At 48.7% G+C, this 21,702-nt stretch overlaps 1 protein-coding gene, 11 non-coding genes and 1 pseudogene across 13 annotated transcripts in view; 1 reads left to right on the forward strand and 12 right to left on the reverse strand.

Moving 5' to 3' along the window:
• LOC144121526 (monocarboxylate transporter 5-like) overlaps positions 1 to 21,702 on the forward strand; it is a 171,365-nt gene that overhangs the window by 12,980 nt on the left and 136,683 nt on the right. The window lies entirely within an intron of this gene.
• Positions 351 to 423, reverse strand: TRNAK-CUU (transfer RNA lysine (anticodon CUU)). Its single transcript has one exon. It is a non-coding gene; the product is annotated as a tRNA-Lys (tRNA).
• Positions 609 to 681, reverse strand: TRNAK-CUU (transfer RNA lysine (anticodon CUU)). Its single transcript has one exon. It is a non-coding gene; the product is annotated as a tRNA-Lys (tRNA).
• TRNAM-CAU (transfer RNA methionine (anticodon CAU)) lies at positions 867 to 939 on the reverse strand. The gene has a single exon. It is a non-coding gene; the product is annotated as a tRNA-Met (tRNA).
• TRNAK-CUU (transfer RNA lysine (anticodon CUU)) lies at positions 5,988 to 6,060 on the reverse strand. The gene has a single exon. It is a non-coding gene; the product is annotated as a tRNA-Lys (tRNA).
• Positions 6,534 to 6,606, reverse strand: TRNAK-CUU (transfer RNA lysine (anticodon CUU)). The gene has a single exon. It is a non-coding gene; the product is annotated as a tRNA-Lys (tRNA).
• On the reverse strand, positions 10,894 to 12,067 carry LOC144118346 (uncharacterized; annotated as a pseudogene).
• TRNAK-CUU (transfer RNA lysine (anticodon CUU)) lies at positions 13,293 to 13,365 on the reverse strand. The gene has a single exon. It is a non-coding gene; the product is annotated as a tRNA-Lys (tRNA).
• On the reverse strand, positions 17,237 to 17,309 carry TRNAK-CUU (transfer RNA lysine (anticodon CUU)). Its single transcript has one exon. It is a non-coding gene; the product is annotated as a tRNA-Lys (tRNA).
• TRNAK-CUU (transfer RNA lysine (anticodon CUU)) lies at positions 18,463 to 18,535 on the reverse strand. Its single transcript has one exon. It is a non-coding gene; the product is annotated as a tRNA-Lys (tRNA).
• On the reverse strand, positions 18,957 to 19,029 carry TRNAK-CUU (transfer RNA lysine (anticodon CUU)). Its single transcript has one exon. It is a non-coding gene; the product is annotated as a tRNA-Lys (tRNA).
• On the reverse strand, positions 19,211 to 19,283 carry TRNAK-CUU (transfer RNA lysine (anticodon CUU)). The gene has a single exon. It is a non-coding gene; the product is annotated as a tRNA-Lys (tRNA).
• On the reverse strand, positions 19,707 to 19,779 carry TRNAK-UUU (transfer RNA lysine (anticodon UUU)). Its single transcript has one exon. It is a non-coding gene; the product is annotated as a tRNA-Lys (tRNA).

A 21,702-nucleotide genomic window follows, 5' to 3' on the forward strand; every position in this document is an offset into this window, starting at 1 on the left:
TTTTTTTTTAAGTAGTTTTTCATCTGCCTCCTCCCATCATCATCGTCCCCCATCGTGACCTTGTATCTCCTCTTCCCGTTCCCCAGAGCAGAGTAGCAGGCCAGATATTTATTTTTCAGGCCAACCTCTCTGCCTTTCCTATCAATAAACCCCTCTCTCTCTCTTAGGCATGGCAGCTACACAGGCGCTTTGGTATCGCAATGATATCCTGCCATTCTGGAGCGCCAAATACAGTGGAGGCCCATTAGCATAATAAGCTCGAATGGTGTCGCATCCTCACTCTTTACAGGCAAGCACCGTATTCCATGAGAGTCTAGCGGAAATATGGGATGCAGAGCTAAAAAAAGAAGCGCCCAACGTGGGGCTCGAACCCACGACCCTGAGATTAAGAGTCTCATGCTCTACCGACTGAGCTAGCCGGGCGACGACTTCTCCGCTACCTCTGGGGCCACATAGAGATAGGACAGCCAGAGTGGACACAAGGAACAGCCTTCTTTGTCCTCACAGGCGCTTTGGTATGCAGCCGCAGATATCATTGCGAAACAAGGGCTTCCGTTAAAATCAGACAGAAGGAATATGGGATGCAGAGCTAAAAAAAGAAAAAGAAGCGCCCAACGTGGGGCTCGAACCCACGACCCTGAGATTAAGAGTCTCATGCTCTACCGACTGAGCTAGCCGGGCGACGACTTCTCCGCTACCTCTGGGGCCACATAGAGATAGGACAGCCAGAGTGGACACAAGGAACAGCCTTCTTTGTCCTCACAGGCGCTTTGGTATGCAGCCGCAGATATCATTGCGAAACAAGGGCTTCCGTTAAAATCAGACAGAAGGAATATGGGATGCAGAGCTAAAAAAAGATAAAGAAGCGCCCAACGTGGGGCTCGAACCCACGACCCTGAGATTATGAGTCTCATGCTCTACCGACTGAGCTAGCCGGGCGACGACTTCTCCGCTACCTCTGGGGCCACATAGAGATAGGACAGCCAGAGTGGACACAAGGAACAGCCTTCTTTGTCCTCACAGGCGCTTTAGTATGCAGCCGCACATAACATTGCGAAACTTTCGCGATAAGCATCGGCGGAGTTTGTTGTTACCACAGAAGAGCTCTCGGGTGGAATTTTTGGTTACTACAAAGAGATTGTAGCAAGTGTTAGGTTTCTTTCAGCGCGTTTTTCTAGCGATTATTTGTATAAAACTAAAAGAAAGAAGTTGTACCATGATCTTTGTGATATTGTTTTCCCAGAGCCTATGTACAGGGCCTTGTACAGTGGAGGTCCTGGAGCTGATGTTTTAAAAAGGGTAAAGAAAATGCAGGTGCCACCAGGAGTAAAGACATTCTTTTTTAAATTACACACCGGGACACTCCCAGTTAAAAAGTTTTTGGAAGGAAAGGATTTCTTTTTACCGTGGGGATCGAACTGCTTAATTTGTAAACAGCCCGAAACAATTTTTTTTCTTTATTGCCTGGCTTTGACCCAATACATTTACACAAAAAACACTCAACAAAAAACACACAAAACGCTATGTACATACGACACTGTCGTGGTCAGCCATCATGAGTCTGGCTTCGTCATACTAAAATTCACGAAGCATACAGAGCGGCTCTAGCCTCGAGAGCCACTCGGGAGGCTCCGCAGCTGCTTTCTGGATGGCCAGAAAGCAGTCCATTCTTTCCCGAAAATAAATTCGGGCAGGTCGTGCGTCTTTGTCACAATAATAGCCTGCCATTCTGGAGCGCCATATACTGTGGAGGCCCAAGAGCATTATGAGATCAAATGGTACCCCATCCTCATTGTCTGTGCTTAAATAACGAATTCCCTGCGCGTCAAGTGGTAGCAGAGTAACTTCTTACCGTCCAAGTTGCCTCACAGATGGAGACCATAAGATAATGATGAAAATTTTGGCTAAGCGATTGCAGACATTCACTACCGACCTGGTGGGGCCGCATCAAACGTGCGGTAATAAAGGCCGATCTATCCTCGAATGCTGCGACGCAATTGGCACACAAGTGGCAATGATCCAAATTGACCTGGCGAAAGCGTTAGATAGAGTGCCTCACGAAATTCTTTTGTGCATTCTAGATCACGTGAATGGGGGTAGAATTATTCGAGACGGGGTAGCCATGGCGTACCAGGATTGCTCGACAAGGCTAATTGTCAACAAGGTGGTGGGTGCATGCATTCCAGTCAAGCGCTCGGTGCGCCAGGGTTGCCCTCTTTCGCCACTGTTGTTTTGCTTGTATATAGAGTCACTTTGAGCGTCATAAAGAGCATTTTTATGCGCGGTTTTAAACTGCATTAGAAGTCCGATTGTTGGCTCATGCGGATGATATAGCCATGTTTTGTAATGATTACGACAGTGTAACGCAGGCTGTTAAATGCGTTAAAAATTTTTGTGCGGCCAGTGGCAGCGCGGTAAACTGGAGTAAGTGCCTAGGATTATGGCACGGTGATTGGCCGGAGTCCCCAGATACTTTTGCCAATGTGAATTTTGCTACGACTCCTGTTAAATACTTGGGAGTTCCCCTTGACTGTTACAAAGACAGCGAAGCATATTGGAGGAGTGAAGTAGATAAAATGAGGAAGAGAGTAAATAAATTGAATGGATGGAATTGGTCAATGTTCTCGAGAGCCACAATTTGCAACATATTTTAATGAGCAAACTTTGGTATGTTCTCCGAGTCTTGCATTTCTCCAGGGTTTATATCCAAAAATTTCATCGGGTGTTTGCAGTGTTCGTGTGGGCATATTTTCGGGAAAGATCAAGCCGCACCAATTTATTTCTACGAGTTCGAAATGGAGGACTCAGTTTGTCACATTTGTTTTTGAGGCAGGCTGTCAATCGGTTATTATTTCTTCGGGACATTAAAGGGACACTGAGGAGAAATTGAAGTTGGCTTGTATGGATAGAATACCAGCTCCTGATCACAAAAACGCCGCTCTTACTGAAAACAAAGCTCTTGTAAGGGTAAGGTAGAAAATAGCAAGAACCAAAATACAGGTATCGCCACCACAGGCCAATATCGCAAGTACAAGCGTGGTGACGCCATAGGACAAGAGACGCTACTGACGCTACCTTGGAGGAATTTTCCATCCTACTTGGTTTCGCGAATCTCTGAGGCCGACAAATGTAGGTTGCGCAGATCAATATTGAAGTAAGTTTTGTTTTAAAACCAATAGTGCACTTTTATCACACAAGGAAGGCAGGCAAAAGACAACCTGAATATTGGAAGCAATAAAAACGGATGCTTGGCGGCGCCACAGGCGGCCAGGAGAGTTTCGATTTTTTATGGCGCTTCGCGTCTATGAGCTTTGCGTGCTCCCGTAGTTTTGTTTTTGACGCGCTTCGATTTACAAGCGCCGAACAGCAGAGGAACTTCAAGTGCTAGTTAACCTTTGAAGGAGCCTGTTAAGGCTTGTCAGATGATCGCCACGGTCGATGAAAAGCTATGATGGCACGATGATCCGTGATCGTACAAGGCAGCACTTGTGTATTCGCACGCTCGCCCGGCGAAACATTCCCGGCTGTGCCAGTCAACTTCAAACTACATAACGGAAATCGTTTATTAGGGACGGGAGACAAGGTACAAGGCAGTTCAGAAAAATTGCTGATGGCCTAGCTCTGTTAGGCCAGGATATACCTAGCGAAAGCGCGAAGATTTCTGCATCAGAAGAGTGCATTCACTAGATGCGCCTTTATTGACGGCTGTAACTTGAGCCGTCGTCGCGGAGCGGCAGCGTTCCCGCCTCAAACGCCGAAGGCCCTGGTTCGATTCCGAACCTCGGCTACGGACTTTTCTTTTATTTAGTGAGTGGGCGGGGGGTTTCAGTGGCTCCCATGGATGCCGCCGCTGAATACGTTGGTTAGCGGTTATGCGCAGGCTTTGTTAAGGCGCGTTTATGCTGCGGCGAGGCGCGCGCGCGCGCGCGCCCTGCACGGCGAAGTTACGTCGGTCAAAGCGAGACCTTCTATACTCCAACTGCGCTTGACCGCCGACGCGTTCGGCGGCTTCGGCGCACTCTGACCGCATTGGCGGGGAGATTGTAGCATGTATCTATTTCGCGCCGAGTGCGCCAGCCGCCGCCGGCCCGGCCAGACTGATTTGGCTCCGCGGCGAGGTGCGCGTTATATTCAATAGCTGCGGCAGTTCGGCGGAGCTGTTCTTTTCGAGCTCGGCTATTTTAATCCATTCACAGTACATATCTGAAGGTACATGCAAGTTGGCGAGAGAGCCAGATCCAGTGGACCCGTTGGATCTAGCGGAGGCCGTTGAAACGTTGTGCGCCGGCTTTGGTTTCAAGACGCCGACTTTAAACGTGACCGCCCTCGAGCACCCATTTGTTTTTTGTGGCAAAAAATAAATAACTTGGCCCATGCAACCGTGGGAGACCTCGACGCTGCCTGCGGCGCCGTGCAACCGCGCCGTTGAAGGAATCACAATCCGTTGGCCCCAAAGGCCCGCCCAGCCTCCGATGGGCGCAACGCACCTCTCGCGACTCCCCGCACTGGGGTTATGATATTTAGTTTGCAACGGCTGCTCTCTGAGGAAGGGGGAAACCACCCGCCGGCGCCTAACCTAACCGTGCTCTTTCAAAAGCATCGCACGCTCTGTGGGGCTGAGGTCGCTGAAATGCAGGCCACAGTTTTTGCGAGAACTACGTCGTCGGGTTCGGGAACGGGATCCATCGTAACGCTGGCAAGACGCCGGTGCAAACGTAAACGAAGCGACGGTGGCGACCACCGATAGATGCCTTCAACGTGCGGCGGCGGTAGATTTCATTTCGGCAGCTGCTAGACCGCACCGCTAGCCGCCAGAAATAACGGAGTCTCCGTTTACGTCACGTTTCACGTCATTCCGTTCTGTGTCGTCATAAGAGTTCTCGAGTTTGAATCGGAGCGGCGGGAAAAAATTTTTCAACTTCGAATCCAAATTTCTTTGAAATAAATGTATCTTTCGCTCCCGGACAAGCGTCAACAAAGCCATGAAATGCCGAACTATCAGATATTGCTAACAAAAAAATTTTGATAGGGTTCTCCTCAGTGTCCCTTTAAGCACCCGCTCCTACACACTGCCTGCCAACTTCGCCTGGGGAAGCACTTGCCTAATATGGTTGTCTCTGCTGGCAGTATGCCCGGTGGAGTGTATGGTTTTCTACACGAAGTTGTGGTTTAATGTAGGTTTTTGACGGCGCGGTTTTCACTCCAATACTTGAGTGAAGTCAACCGGAAAAAACTGTATAAAAACGTTTGTAGTGTGGTTCTCCCCGTGCCTTTATATCGGTCCCTATACAGGGAAGGTATAGGTAGCAAGGTACTAAAGCGTGTTAAGGCAATGTTAGTCCCGTCTGGTGTTAATACTTTCTTTTTTAAATTACACGCTGGAACTGTGACTTTCAAACCGTGGATGGCTGAAAGAGGTTTTTTCGTTTCCTGGGGCACTCACTGTATAATATGCATAAAGGAGGAGACAATTGAGCATGTGTTCCTTTAATGCTGGGATGCTGTGTTCCTTTGGGATGTGCTCCAGCGCACAATCAAAAAATTATTTCCTCTCGATGGGTGTAGAATTCGCTACTTGCCAATTGAAAGTGATGACGCTACCCCATTCGATTTGATCATGCTAATTGCCCTACACAGCATTTGGAAATGCAGAATGGCAGTAAGGCACGCCGATCACGATGCAAGACCGGCACGTCAATAATTTAAAGAAAGCATAAGGAATTTGTTCAGGAGAAAAAGAGTCCGGAATGTCTTCAAGAGTGGCTGTCAGGTGTTGAATTATTATTGGCGATGAAGGAATTTTAGCGTGAGCGTGTGGGTACAAGTTGGGCGGCCGTTGTTTTAACAATGTTCATTGTGTTTTAGTGCTTATGTATGAATATGTGTTTTTTTTTCATGTGGGCCAAAATACCGGCAATAAAGGAAAAAAAGGCTTCTGATAAAATCAAACAAGGAATATGGGATGCAGCAAAAAAAAAGAAATGACGCGCCCAACGTCGGGCTCGAACCCACGACCCTGAGATTAAGAGTCTCATGCTCTACCGACTGAGCTAGCCGGGCGATTGGTTTCCTACTTCCTCCGGAGACACATAGAGATAGGGCAGCCAGAGTGGACAGAAGGAACAGTCTATTTTTTTTTATTGCCTGGCTTTGACCCATAACATTTACACAAAAAACACTCAACAAAAAGCACACAAAACGCTATGTACATACGACACTGTCGTGGTCAGCCATCATGAGTCTGGCTTCGTCATACTAAAATTCACGAAGCATACAGAGCGGCTCTAGCCTCGAGAGCCACTCGGGAGGCTCCGCAGCTGCTTTCTGGATGGCCAGAAAGCAGTCCATTCTTTCCCGAAAATGAATTCGGGCAGGTCGTGCGTCTTTGTCACAATAATAGCCTGCCATTCTGGAGCAGTCTATTTTGTCCTCATAGGCGCTTTGGCATGCAGCCGCAGATAGCATTGTGGAACAGGGGCTTCCGTTTAAATCAGACAGAAGGAGTATGGGATGCAGCTAAAAAAGAAAGGAAGCGCCCAACGTGGGGCTCGAACCCACGACCCTGAGATTAAGAGTCTCATGCTCTACCGACTGAGGTAGCCATGTTTCATTTTTTCTTTGTTACTGGCTTGGCATAAAAATACAGAATGGTGATAGGTTGATTTTATTAAAAGCCCAAGTCACTTGCTGGCGAGTGTCTTGTCATAAAATGGATTAAATGACGTAAGCTTGTACGGAACAGGTAGCAATTGCGGAGGTTCACTTTGCTCCCCGAAAGCATCACGCGTGTACAACACACTTTCAACAGAATACTGCTGGGCTGGGTGTACAACAATATGCTCATGCCGAACATCCATTCGCGTCCTCCATATGCTGTGCATACACAAGAGCATATCACTAGGCACTCCTCGTAGGTCAACGCGTGTCAGGTAACGTATTCCAAACGGCGTTATTGGTAGGCCCTTCTTAATCGTGCGTTGAAGGAAGTCCGACAGAAACACCGCATCATGGCAGTCTAGGAAATTGTGTTCTATCGTTTCCATTTTTTTTTTTGCAAATAGAACAGTCTACAGACCAAGGAACAAAAAAGCCCTTGCTTTGCAACCATGGCTTCACTGTGGGAGTGGCGGCATGTACCTGAAAAAAAAAAAGATTTAACGGAAGATCTCACGGGCATCCTTTTCACCCTTTTAAGCACGTCCCGCTCTGGATCCAAAGCATATACAGCGCGATAAAGAGGCACAGGCACAATAGGTACAACCAAATCTTTGTAAAGCTGTTTTCGCGTAACAGCTATTGGACAGAAACTCATTTGAAAATCTCGCCTTCACAATCTGGAAAGACGCGACAACTTCATAGAGAAAAGTACTTAAAGCCATTGTCCCTGCAGACATTGACGAGACTACATAATCAGGCAATGAATCACGCAATCGCACTTGGATCACGGTTCCAAGGAAAACGTCCCTTTGTTCCCGCAAAAAAAAAATGAATCTGGATACAATCTGCTTGAGGTCTAAATGTAACAATCTCAGTCCTCCGTTATGCACCCTATGGAACAGATTGCATCGGCTGGTACGCTCCCATATTAACGCCCATATAAACGTAGCAAATACTCCGTGCAATTTTTGAGCCGAAATTATCGGCAAGGATAACACTTGCAAGACAAAAAAAAATCGCAGCTAGGAACAAATTGCAAACCGTAGCTCTTGCAAACATGGAATATTTATGTCCTCCCCATCTGTTTGTCTGAGTTTTCGCTCGCTCAACTTCACCGGCCCAGTATTATTCGCTGTCCCGGTAGAGTTTTAGTGGTGCACCGAGGTAATTACCTGGCGTTACAGCCCATTGCATACTGTATACAAAACACTTCAGGCGTGTAATGCCAGTTTCCGTGCCAGAAGCCTAGACACTTTGCCCGGCTAATTACGCTCCAACTTGCAGTGCAAAAAGTGGCAGCTTCCTTTACAACTTTTCGCACGTTGTCATGGTCCGTACAGAAAGCTGCTATACATCATCCGCATACGCTAAAACCCAAGCTTCACTTTCAAAGAAGGTGTACCCTCATTGTCCGGCCTTGTAAGTATTCCCAAGCAAAAGGGCTCCAAATAAAGCGCGAACAGCAGGTGAGAAAGAGGACAGCCCTGCCTTACTGACGACAGAACAGGTATACAATCAGTTAAATGCTTGTTCACCAGCAGTCTCGCTGTACAGATCTCGTACACCGTTTTCGCACCATTGCAGCCGCCACGGTGGCTCCGTGGTTATGGCGCTCGGCTACTGGCCCTAAAGAGGCGGGTTCGATCCCGGCCGCGGCGGTCGAATTTCGATGGAGGAGAAATTCTAGAGGCCCGTGTACTGTGCGATGTCAGTGCACGTTAAAGAACACCAGGTGGTCGAAATTACCGGAGCCCTTCACCACGGTGTCTCTCATTGCCCGAGTCTCTTTGGGACGTTGAACCCCTTAAACCAAACCAAACCAAACCATTTTCACACCATCCGTAATAACCGATCCAGCATTCACATACACTGAAACGGAGAACAGTATTCATGTACAGCTTTGTCAAACGCTTTGTGCAGGTCTAATTCCAACTTGGCGACATGGTCATGCATTGCGTCACAACATTCGAGAACAGTTCTTGCAGTGTGTATGTTAGTAAAAATGGTCCTCCGTTTTATACCGCATGTCTGATGCGGGCCTACAAGGGTCGTAATTACGCTTTGCAGTTGGCGAGCTAATACTTTCATGTAAATTTTATAGTCAACATTTGTTAGACTTATGGGGCGATAATATCCTACAGACTGGAGCTGAACTGGGTCGTTTGTTTTCGGAATTAGCACCACGTGGAACATTCTGGAAGATTGAGGAGTTAACTTCTTTTCGCAAAATTCTCTTTTCACTAGTTCAAGTAGAACAGCTATTTCTGTCTTAAAGGCCTTGTATATTGCTGCACCAAGGCCATCCGATCCCGGTGACTTGTTCGAACTTAATTCCTGAATAGCGGTCTCAATTTCCGTTGGTGTTATACTTGCTTCAAGTCTCTCCGCAACCTCAACTTCTACTTTTGGCATCAACCATACGAAATCATTTCGGAAGCGGTCGATGTCAGGATTTTTCAGGCTAAACAATTCACTATAGTATTCCACTAACGCCAGCTCAATCGTTTTATTTTCAGACACAACTTCTTTGTGATAGCAAATTTCCTTTATCTCTTTTGATACTGCGTGCCTTTTTTCATCAATTAAGGCCCGTTTAATGGGCGTCTCCTCGAGCCACAATCTCTCACTATGTTCTCTTATCACCGCACCACGATACATCTCGTCATCTATTAGCTCAAGTTTATTTTTATCTCTTATTTCCTTTGCGAACATACCAGGCATAACGCTCTCCCTACTAACGATGTAATCCAGTGCACTATGCAGCTCTTTTTCCTTTTGTCTTTCTTGGCGTCGAAGAGTGCATGCTTTGTCAATCCCAGCTATCTTTATATCGCACGTAAACTGCTCCCATGCTTCTATAAAATTACTCATTCAGCAACATATTCGTAATATTGTCACCAAGTGGCGACTGTACTCCGTAGAGCAGAAAGGCTGTGAAAACGGTGTCTAAACAAAGCTCTTTATTTGGGCTGACTTGCACCCAAAATGGACTGAATCACTCGGCGGCGGCGAAGCGGCAAGCGTGCTCGGCGGTCGTCGAACATAATGGCCCGCCGCTGTCGGCCGTGCTCAATTTATGATAGCGAACTTTCGAGATAAAGCATGCAATGTTATTGAACATTCTGGAATAATGTAGAATCAGCTTCGCCCGGATGCGATCAACCGAGATAAATCTGGTCATGTCTTGCATCGCAAACAAAGCGATAAAGAGGCGTGCCGGCAGCTTTGAGGAATGAACGAACAGCGCAAAGATTCTCGGCATTATATTCTTTCACTTTGGTGACATATTCTTCATCCAGCAATAACTTGTCGCTTAATTTCCATCAATACCAATTGAACTTTGTTGGCTTGCTTTTCATTTCAAGAGCAACCATTACTAGGGGGTGGTCACTAAAGCTCACATGCAGGGTATTATAATCCGAACACAATGGTACAATATCAATGGGCACATATATTCGATCCAGCCTTGCATGACTGTTGCCTTGAAAGTGTGTGTACTTTGCTTGGCCTTCATGCTTTATTATGCAGCCAGCATCTTCAAGCTCTGTCTCAATAACAATCTCATTCAGTAACTCTGCACTCTTGTCGAGAAGGGCACGGTTTGTCGTTCTATCTTCCGGTCTGCAGACACAATTGAAGTCACGAAGGAGGAGAACCCGCCTCTCACGCAGGAGGAATGGCTTTTTGCGGATAAACACACATCACACTCCAGTCCATTACAGAAAAAAACTGAAGTCACAAATTAAGAGACGACCACTCTCGCAGGAGAACACCGACTGAAAGCACTCGATGCAATTTCAGACAAAAATGACACATCCCCCGACCTTCCGACCGCATGACATACATAAACACTATATCTTGAGTGATAAATTTCAGCCATTACATCTGTATTGCTGTTCGCTTTCAATTTTGCTCTCTTGAACAGCTAGCACATCAATATCGTTTTCTAGCTGCAGAAGGCGATTCAGCTGCTGTTGCCTCCTGCGCGTCGAGAGCCCTCTCACATTAAGTGCATATAGCTACGCGCAAACTAGTCGCTAAGTTGGTCGCCATTTGAAGAGAGTAGAAAACGCAAAACATTCCACTCGCGTTGCAACCTCAGAACAGTATTCGGGTCGAACTGTTGCCAGGGATGACCATTTGTTCGTCCTCGCGGTCTCGATGGGCGCTCTTCCCAGCACTGGTCCCGATCGTAGACCGGGCTTCTAGGGCTTCGTCAGATAAACGGTGCCCCCGCTAGGGCGGAGGCAAAACTGACGCACTCATGCGGTCTGGAGGCACGTTTGGTCTTGGCTTGAAGGACGGACGGCGAACTGGAGGAACCTTCATCGGAGGCTCCCCATTTTCCGTACCCTCCAGAGCCGCTCCCTCGTTGCCATTGTCCTCGTGCGGCCTCTTCGCTGGCAAGGTAGAAGCCGCGGGCATCTCAGCATCGGATCCTACCTGTCCTTCACTCTCCAGACTACTCGGAGCTAGGCTTGTAGCAGTAGTGTCCTCGCTTTCTTCCGCGGGTGTCTCAGCCACAGACACAGCTGTCGCTGGAGCTTTGAACCCGGCTTCGCTGGGCTCTTTCAGAGCTTGGGTCTTCTCAGGAGGCGATTCCTTCCGCGATGAATCTTCACTGCTTTCACGGCTGGCTTCCTCGGCGTCTTCCGCGTCCATAAAGTGCTCGGCAACCATATCCCTCATTACCGGACCTGCAACGTTGGCATACGTGCACACACACTGGGTCCCGCCGTGATCGTAGCGACGACACAGCCCGCAACGCGGCACACGGTATTCTCGACGTATGTGTCCTGTGCCACGGCACCGGAGGCAAAGCGGCGCTCTGACAGGGACGTGGACGAGTGTGACGTCCTCGGCGACCCGAAGCTGATGCGGCAGGCCCTCGATGGCAATGCCTGCTTTGAGCTTCACCGTGACCGAGCGGGTCGTAGTAGTCTTGCCGGCGCATCCTTGCGCCTTCCACTTGCCTCCAGATATTTCTGTAACTTTTCCAAACGCTGCCAATGCCGCTCGAACGTCATCGTCGTGCACGCCGTGAAGCAGCCAGAAAAGTTTCAGCCTGACGCCTTGGTTACAGGGGTCAATGACCACGCAGTGGTGCTCCTTCACGTCGAAAGCTTCGGCCTGCAGAACCTTCGTCTTCGCTTCTTCACCGTTGAACGTTACCGCCCACAAATGATTCGTTTGATATGCCCCAAGGGCAACCACTTCCGGCAGGACAGAAAGACGCGCAAGGGCGTCACGAAAATGCTCGACCCGATATGGCCTGGCCTTCATATCAGCCTGAAGGCAGATGAGGCAGAACCATTTCGTAGTCCTCGGAAAGCTTTTCCGTATTCCTGATACCGCGGCCAGTCTGGGTCGCTGAAACCACTCCTTGGAAGCCCATGATGAGCACGTCCATCACGCTCGATGGCCGGAAGTTGAATCTTCTGAGCTAGCCGGGCGACGAGTTCCCCTCTTCCTCCAGGGCCACATAAGGATAAGGCAGCTAGAGTGGACAAGCGGAACAGTCTTTTTGAAGCGAAAAGCTTCACTACGCGGGTCAGAGCCGAGCTTCGCGTGAGCTGAACTGGTGAGTTATGCGCATGCGCGAAAACGAGTGACGTCACGCGCCGCTCAGGTGGTCCCTCCTGGCCTCTGCCGCAGCCGTCGCCGACTCCATCGCCTGACCTTTCGGCGCAGCCGCGCGCTACTGCACATGTGCATCATGTGCATGCGCAAGGTGGCTATATAATGCGCTTGTCAGAGAATAGGCGTGCGCACTCGACATGGAAGGGAAGGAGAGTGCGGCTGCTGCTACACTACGCAGAAAAGCTGAGAAAATAAATTCGTTCGATCAAGAAGTACTAGCTTGGGAGTTGGCTGCACAACAGCGAAAAAATGATAAAGCCAAAGCTAAACGTGCAGACGAAACGCCTGAACAACGGGAAATACGCCTTGCTAAACGACGCCGGAAAGAAGCCCAAATGCGTGTTTTGGCCGCATCTTCAGCCAGCAGCAGACAAGCGAGTGAGGAAGAGGAAATAAGAGAGTCAGAAGAGGAAAATCCCAGGACTGGCCGTTACAACGACCACAGGGTTTACGAAACAGAACCATGACGTCAAACCAAGCATAACTGAAGCTTTTCGCTTGTATATCCAGGCTTAACCAAAGCTAAGTCACTGCCTAATTTTTTGTCGTCATAGGCGCCTTGGCATGCAGCCGCAGATAATATTGTGCAACAAGGGCTTGCCTTAAAATCAGTAATAATAATAATAATAATATTAATAATTGGTTTTTGGGGAAAGGAAATGACGCAGTATCTGTCTCATATATCGTTGGACACCTGAACGGCGCCGTAAGGGAAGGGACAAAGGAGGGAGTGAGAGAAGAAAGGAAGAAGAAGTACCATAGTGGAGGGCTCAGGAATAATTTAGACCACCTGGGGATCATTAACGTGCACTGACATCGCACAGCACACGGGCGCCTTAGCGTTTTTCCTCCATAAAAACGCAGCCGCCGCGGTCGGGTTCGAACCCGGGAACTCTGGATCAGTAGTAGAGCGCCCTAACCACTGAGCCACCGCGGCGGCGCCTTAAAATCAGACAGAAGGAATATGGGATGCCGAGAAAAAAAAAGAAATGAGGCGCCCAACGTGGGGCTCGAACCCACGACCCTGAGATTAAGAGTCTCATGCTCTACCGACTGAGCTAGCCGGGCGACGAGTTCCCCTCTCCCTCCGGGACCACATAGAGATAGGGCAGCTAGAGTGGACACACGAAACAGCTTGTTTTGTCGTCATAGGCGCTTTGGCATGCAGCACATTTTTTTCTTTATTCCCTGTTCTGCGGCCAACAACAATATATGTTTCCACATACACAAAAGAAACAATTTAAAAGGCGCTTTCCACTCTTTGGCATGCGCCGGTGTTTAAAAGAGCTTCAAATTGACGAGAGCGTGTAATACCGGCAGCCAGTCTGGATGCTCACTGCTTGCCTTACACACTTCGCTTATGAAAGCACCACTTTCAATGAAGTACTCTCTAGCAGGCCTTGGGTTCTGATCGGCATGATGCACAGCCATCCTAGTGCGCCATATGATATGGAGGCGTAGGGCCATAATCATATCATATGGCACCCCTCCTTCATTATCGGTAGTGAGAAAGCGGACGCCGTACAGCGTGATTGGCAAGTCCTTTTTTATGGTGCGTTGCAGTATGTCCCATAGGAAACCTGCGTCTGAACAGTCAAGAAATATGTGGTCAATGGTCTCCGGTCTTCTACAGTGCAAACAGTTTACAGTCCACGGGACGAAAATGCCTTTTTCTCGAGCCAGGGCTGGACTGGGAGCGTCGCAGTGTGTACTTGAAAAAAGATTTTCACAGACGGCCTAACCGGCATCCGCTTTACCCTCTTAAAAACATCCTTACCCTCTCCATATGGATACAATGAACGATACATGGGCACCGGCATACACACATCAACAATATCTTTGCACAGTTTCTTCCGGGCGACATTGCTTAGGTACTGTACCGAAATGCGTGCCTGCAGGAAGCGGAAACACAAAACGACCTCCCGTAAAAATCCGCGCACACTTGGCCCGTTGGCCAGAGTAGATGAGACAACAAAAAACTTTGGTATGCAGCCCAGATAACATTGTGGAACAAGGGTTTCCCTTAAAATCAGACAGAAGGAATATGGGATGCAGAGGGAAAAAGAAGGAAGCGCCCAACGTGGGGCGACCCTGAGATTAAGAGTCTCATGCTCTACCGACTGAGCTAGCCGGGCGACGACTTCCCCGTTTCCTCCGGGGCCACATAGAGATAGGCCAGCTAGAGTGGACACAAGGAGCAGCCTTCTTTGTCCTCACAGGCGCTTTGGCATGCAGCCGCAGATAACATTGCGAAACAAGGGCTTCAGTTTTTTTTCTTTATTGCCTGGCTTTGACCCATAACATTTACACAAAAAACACTCAACAAAAAACACACAAAACGCTATGTACATACGACACTGTCGTGGTCAGCCATCATGAGTCTGGCTTCGTCATACTAAAATTCACGAAGCATACAGAGCGGCTCTAGCCTCGAGAGCCACTCGGGAGGCTCCTCAGCTGCTTTATGGATGGCCAGAAAGCAGTCCATTCTTTCCCGAAAATAAATTCGGGCAGGTCGTGCGTCTTTGTCACAATAATAGCCTGCCATTCTGGAGCGCCATATACTGTGGAGGCCCAAGAGCATTATGAGATCAAATGCTCTTAAATGTGCTTAAATAACGAATTCTCTGCGCGTCAAGTGGTAGCTCTTTCTTTATTGTCCTTTGTAACATATCCCAAAAATAAACCCCTTCCCAGCAATGCAAAAAAAACATGGTCTATTGTTTCGGGCTGTTTACAAATTAAGCAGCTCGATCCCCGCGGTAAAAAGAAATCCTTTCCTTCCAAAAACTTTTTAACTGGGAGTGTCCCGGTGTGTAATTTAAAAAAGAAGGTCCTTACTCCTGGTGGCACCTGCATTTTCTTTACCCTTTTTAAAACATCAGCTCCAGGACCTCCACTGTACAAGGCCCTGTACATAGGCTCTGGGAAAACAATATCACAAAGATCATGGTACAACTTCTTTCTTTTAGTTTTATACAAATAATCGCTAGAAAAACGCGCTGAAAGAAACCTAACACTTGCTACAATCTCTTTGTAGTAACCAAAAATTCCACCCGAGAGCTCTTCTGTGGTAACAACAAACTCGGGCAGCAATCGCCGCAGCCTCACCTGGCACACGGTGCGCAAGAACGGGTCTGAGACGTCGCGAAAAAAAAAAAACGGTTCACCACCTGCCTTAAAAAGAGGTGCCCTAGCCCCAACCCCCCGTCTTTTACCCGCCGGAAAAGGTTCGTTCGGCTGCAACGTTCTCATTCGGAAGCCCATATAAAGACGGCAAAAATCCGGTGTAACTTCTGAATGTGCACCCGAGAGCAATGCAAAACCTGCATCACATACCAGAGCTTGCTAATAAGAAACAGGTTGCAGACTGTAGCTCTGGCGAAAATGGAGAGATTGGTGCCTTTCCATTTTCCAGCTCTGTCACGTGCTTCTTTCGTTTGCTGTTTCCAATACTCCTCGCTTTCACGATAAGCATCGAGCGGAACGCCCAAATACTTGCCCGGTGTCGTCGTCCACGGTACGTTGGCAAAATGGTCCTGGTGGGATGGCCACCATCCATGCCAGAGTCCGAGGCATTTGGACCAATTAACCCCGCTACCGGTGACTTCGCTGAACTCGCGTACACACCCGACAGCTTCGCTTATGCTCTCCTGATCAACCGTGAATACAGCAACGTCGTCAGCATACGCCAGCAGCTTAACTTCAGCAGCTTGCAACCTAGAGCCATTAATACTATTGTCTTCTAATATTTTCCTACACAGTGTTTCGATGTAAATACAAAATAAGAGAGGGCTGAGGGGGCAGCCCTGACGCACCGAACGCTGCACGCTAATGGGGGCCCCCAGGCACTTGTTAACAATCAATCTTGTCGTGCAGTTTCGATACGCCAGGGCTACACCCTCGCGGATAACTGAACCGACATTCACATGGTCAAAAACGGAAAACAAGATTTCATGAGAAACACAATCAAAAGCTTTTTCGAGATCAATCTGAAGCATTGCCACCCGCCCATTAATTGCATCGCAGGTTTCAAGTACACTGCGTGCTTTGTGAATGTTGGAAAAAATCGATCGCCCTTTTATTCCACAAAGCCGCCGCGGTGGCTGAGTGGTTATGGCGCTCGGCTGCCGGCCCGAAAGACGCGGGTTCGATCCCGGCCGCGGAGGTCGAATTTCGATGGAGGCAAAATTCTAGAGGCCCGTGTACTGTGCGATGTCAGTGCACGTTAAAGAACCCCAGGTGGTCGAAATTTCCGGAGCCCTTCACTACGGCGTCTCTCATAGCCTGAGTTGCTTTGGGACGTTAAACCCCTATAAACTAAACTAAACTTTTATTCCACATGTCTGGTGGGGTCCAACGATTTCCTTTATCACTGTCTGTAGTCTTCGCGCCAATACCTTCATAAAAATTTTGTAGTCCACATTAGTGAGTGCTATCGGTCGATATTCGGTAACAGATTTTAATTTCTCTATATCATCAGTTTTCGGTATGAGTACCGTATGGGAGGTCTCAAAAGACGGAGGCAAAAAGTTTATTCCATAGGATTCGTTAAACATTGTACATAGCACCGGGGCAATTTCATGCTTAAATTCTTTATAAAATGCCGCACTGAATCCATCTGGTCCTGGTGATTTTCCGAGGTTTAATTCATCTATCGCATGCCCTACTTCGTTTTCAGTTATTTCTAGTTCCATTTTCTTTTTCCTTTCTTCGTCCAGCCGTGGCATTGCACCAAGAAACTGATGCTTAAATGCAACTGCGTCTGCCGGATGCCACGAAAAAAGTCTCTGGTAGAATTGTGTAAAGGCTGCTTCGTTGTGGTCATTGTCTGCCGATAAGATACCCCCCCATTCTATTTTATCGATGTGATTACAAGGGCTTCAGTTACAATCAGACAGAAGGAATATGGGATGCAGAACTAAAAAAAGAAAAGCAGCGCCCAACGTGGGGCTCGAACCCACGACCCTGAGATTAAGAGTCTCATGCTCTACCGACTGAGCTAGCCGGGCGACGAGTTCCCCATTTCCTCCGGGGCCACATAGAGATAGGCCAGCTAGAGTGGACACAAGGAACAGCCTTCTTTGTCCTCACAGGCGCTTTGGCATGCAGCCGCAGATAACAGTGCGAAACAAGGGCTTCCGTTAAAATCTGCCAGAAGGAATATGGGATGCAGAGGGAAAAAAAAGGAAGCGCCCAACGTGGGGCGACCCTGAGTAAGAGTCTCATGCTCTACCGACTGAGCTAGCCGGACGACGACTTTCCCGTTTCCTCCGGGGCCACATAGAGATAGGCCAGCTAGAGTGGACACAGGGAACAGCCTTCTTTGTCCTCACAGGCGCTATGGCATGCAGCCGCAGATAACAGTGCGAAACAAGGGCTTCCGTTAAAATCAGACAGAAGGAATATGGGATGCAGAGGGGAAAAAAAGGAAGCGCCCAACGTGGGGCGACCCTGAGATTAAGAGTCTTATGCTCTACCGACTGAGCTATCCGGGCGACGACTTCCCCGTTTCCTCCGGGGCCACATAGAGATAGGCCAGCTAGAGTGGACACAAGGAACAGCCTTCTTTGTCCTCACAGGCAATTTGGCATGCAGCCGCAGATAACAGTGCGAAACAAGGGCTTCCGTTAAAATCAGACAGAAGGAATATGGGATGCAGAGTTAAAAAAAAGGAAGCGCCCAACGTGGGGCGACCCTGAGATTAAGAGTCTCATGCTCTACCGACTGAGCTAGCCGGGCGACGACTTCCCTGTTTCCTCCGGGGTCACATAGAGATAGGCCAGCTAGAGTGGACACAAGGAACAGCCTTCTTTGTCCTCACAGGCGCTTTGGCATGCAGCCGAAGATAACAGTGTGAAACAAGGGCTTCCGTTAAAATCAGACAGAAGGAATATGGGATGCAGAGTTAAAAAAAAGGAAGCGCCCAACGTGGGGCGACCCTGAGATTAAGACTCATGCTCTACCGACTGAGCTAGCCGGGCGACGACTTCCCCGTTTCCTCCGGGGCCACATAGAGATAGGCCAGCTAGAGTGGACACAAGGAACAGCCTTCTTTGTCCTCTCAGGCGCTTTGGCATGCAGCCGCAGATAACAGTGCGAAAGAAGGGCTTCCGTTAAAATCAGACAGAAGGAATATGGTATGCAGAGCTAAAAAAAAAGCAGCGCCCAACGTGGGGCTCGAACCCACGACCCTGAGATTAAGAGTGTCATGCTCTACCGACTGAGCTAGCCGGGCGACGACTTCCCCGTTTCCTCCGGGGCCACATAGAGATAGGCCAGCTAGAGTGGACACAAGGAACAGCCTTCTTTGTCCTCAGGTTCTTTGGCATGCAGCCGCAGATAACAGTGCGAAACAAGGGCTTCCGTTAAAATCAGACAGAAGGAATATGGGATGCAGAGGGAAAAAAAAGGAAGCGCCCAACGTGGGGCGACCGAGATTAAGAGTCTCATGCTCTACCGACTGAGCTAGCCGGGCGACGACTTCCCCGTTACCTGCGGGGCCACATAGATATAGGCCAGCTAGAGTGGACACAAGGAACAGCCTTCTTTGTCCTCACAGGCGCTTTGGCATGCAGCCGCAGATAACATTGCGAAACAAGGGCTTCCGTTACAATCAGACAGATGGAATATGGGATGCAGAGCTAAAAAAAAAGCAGCGCCCAACGTGGGGCTCGAACCCACGACCCTGAGATTAAGAGTCTCATGCTCTACCGACTGAGCTAGCCGGGCGACGACTTCCCCTTTTCCTCCGGGGCCACATAGATATAGGCCAGCTAGAGTGGACACAAGGAACAGCCTTCTTTGTCCTCACAGGCGCTTTGGCATGCAGCCGCAGATAACAGTGCGAAACAAGGGCTTCCGTTACATTCAGACAGAAGGAATATGGTATGCAGAGCTAAAAAAAAAGCAGCGCCCAACGTGGGGCTCGAACCCACGACCCTGAGATTAAGAGTCTCATGCTCTACCGACTGAGCTAGCCGGACGACGACTTCCCCGTTTCCTCCGGGGCCACATAGAGATAGGCCAGCTAGAGTGGACACAAGGAACAGCCTTCTTTGTCCTCAGGTTCTTTGGCATGCAGCCGCAGATAACAGTGCGAAACAAGGGCTTCCGTTAAAATCAGACAGAAGGAATATGGGATGCAGAGGGAAAAAAAAGGAAGCGCCCAACGTAGGGCGACCCTGAGATTAAGAGTCTCATGCTCTACCGACTGAGCAATCCGGGCGACGACTTCCCCGTTTCCTCCGGGGCCACATAGATATAGGCCAGCTAGAGTGGACACAAGGAACAGCCTTCTTTGTCCTCACAGGCGCTTTGGCATGGAGCCGCAGATAACAGTGCGAAACAAGGGCTTCCGTTACATTCAGACAGAAGGAATATGGGATGCAGAGCTAAAAAAAAAGCAGCGCTCAACGTGGGGCTCGAACCCACGACCCTGAGATTAAAAGTCTCATGCTCTACCGACTGAGCTAGCCGGGCGACGACTTCCCCGTTTCCTCCGGGGCTACATAGAGATAGGCCAGCTAGAGTGGACACAAGGAACAGCCTTCTTTGTCCTCACAGGCGCTTTGGCATGCAGCCGCAGATAACATTGCGAAACAAGGGCTTCCGTTACAATCAGACAGAAGGAATATGGGATGCAGAGCTAAAAAACGAAAAGAAGCGCTCAACGTGTGGCTCGAACCCATGACCCTGAGATTAAGAGTCTCATGCTCTACCGACTGCAGGTTTTGCATTGCTCTCGGGTGCACATTCAGAAGTTACACCGGATTTTTGCCGTCTTTATATGGGCTTCCGAATGGGAACGTTGCAGCCGAACGAACCTGTTCCGGCGGGTAAAAGACGGGGGGTTGGGGCTAGGGCACCTCTCTTTAAGGCAGCTGGTGAACCGTTTTTTGTTTTTTCGCGACGTCTCAGACCCGTTCTTGCGCACCGTGTGCCAGGTGAGGCTGCGGCGATTGCTGCCCGAGTTTGTTGTTACCACAGAAGAGCTCTCGGGTGGAATTTTTGGTTACTACAAAGAGATTGTAGCAAGTGTTAGGTTTCTCTCAGCGCGTTTTCTAGCGATTATTTGTATAAAACTAAAAGAAAGAAGTTGTACCATGATCTTTGTGATATTGTTTTCCCAGAGCCTATGTACAGGGCGTAGTACAGTGGAGGTCCTGGAGCTGATGTTTTAAAAAGGGTAAAGAAAATGCAGGTGCCACCAGGAGTAAAGACCTTCTTTTTTAAATTACACACCGGGACGCTCCCAGTTAAAAAGTTTTTGGAAGGAAAGGATTTCTTTTTACCGTGGGGATCGAACTGCTTAATTTGTAAACAGCCCGAAACAATAGACCATGTTTTTTTGCATTGCTGGGAAGGGGTTTATTTTTGGGATGTGTTACAAAGGACAATAAAGAAAGAGCTACCACTTGACGCGCAGGGAATTCGTTATTTAAGCACAGACAATGAGGATGGGGTACCATTTGATCTCATAATGCTCTTGGGCCTCCACAGTATATGGCGCTCCAGAATGGCAGGCTATTATTGTGACAAAGACGCACGACCTGCCCGAATTTATTTTCGGGAAAGAATGGACTGCTTTCTGGCCATCCAGAAAGCAGCTGCGGAGCCTCCCGAGTGGCTCTCGAGGCTAGAGCCGCTCTGTATGCTTCGTGAATTTTAGTATGACGAAGCCAGACTCATGATGGCGGACCACGACAGATTCGTATGTACATAGCGTTTTGTGTGTTTTTTGTTGAGTGTTTTTTGTGTAAATGTTATGGGTCAAAGCCAGGCAATAAAGACTGAGCTAGCCGGGTGACGACTTCCCCGTTTCCTCCGGGGCTACATAGAGATAGGCCAGCTAGAGTGGACACAAGGAACAGCCTTCTTTGTCCTCACAGGCGCTTTGGCATGCAGCCGCAGATAACATTGCGAAACAAGGGCTTCCGTTACAATCAGACAGAAGGAATATGGGATGCAGAGCTAAAAAACGAAAAGAAGCGCTCAACGTGTGGCTCGAACCCATGACCCTGAGATTAAGAGTCTCATGCTCTACCGACTGCAGGTTTTGCATTGCTCTCGGGTGCACATTCAGAAGTTACACCGGATTTTTGCCGTCTTTATATGGGCTTCCGAATGGGAACGTTGCAGCCGAACGAACCTGTTCCGGCGGGTAAAAGACGGGGGGTTGGGGCTAGGGCACCTCTCTTTAAGGCAGCTGGTGAACCGTTTTTTGTTTTTTCGCGACGTCTCAGACCCGTTCTTGCGCACCGTGTGCCAGGTGAGGCTGCGGCGATTGCTGCCCGAGTTTGTTGTTACCACAGAAGAGCTCTCGGGTGGAATTTTTGGTTACTACAAAGAGATTGTAGCAAGTGTTAGGTTTCTCTCAGCGCGTTTTCTAGCGATTATTTGTAT

This window comes from Amblyomma americanum, chromosome 2 (assembly GCF_052857255.1).
Source record: "Amblyomma americanum isolate KBUSLIRL-KWMA chromosome 2, ASM5285725v1, whole genome shotgun sequence".
Taxonomy (NCBI): Eukaryota; Metazoa; Arthropoda; class Arachnida; order Ixodida; family Ixodidae; genus Amblyomma; species Amblyomma americanum.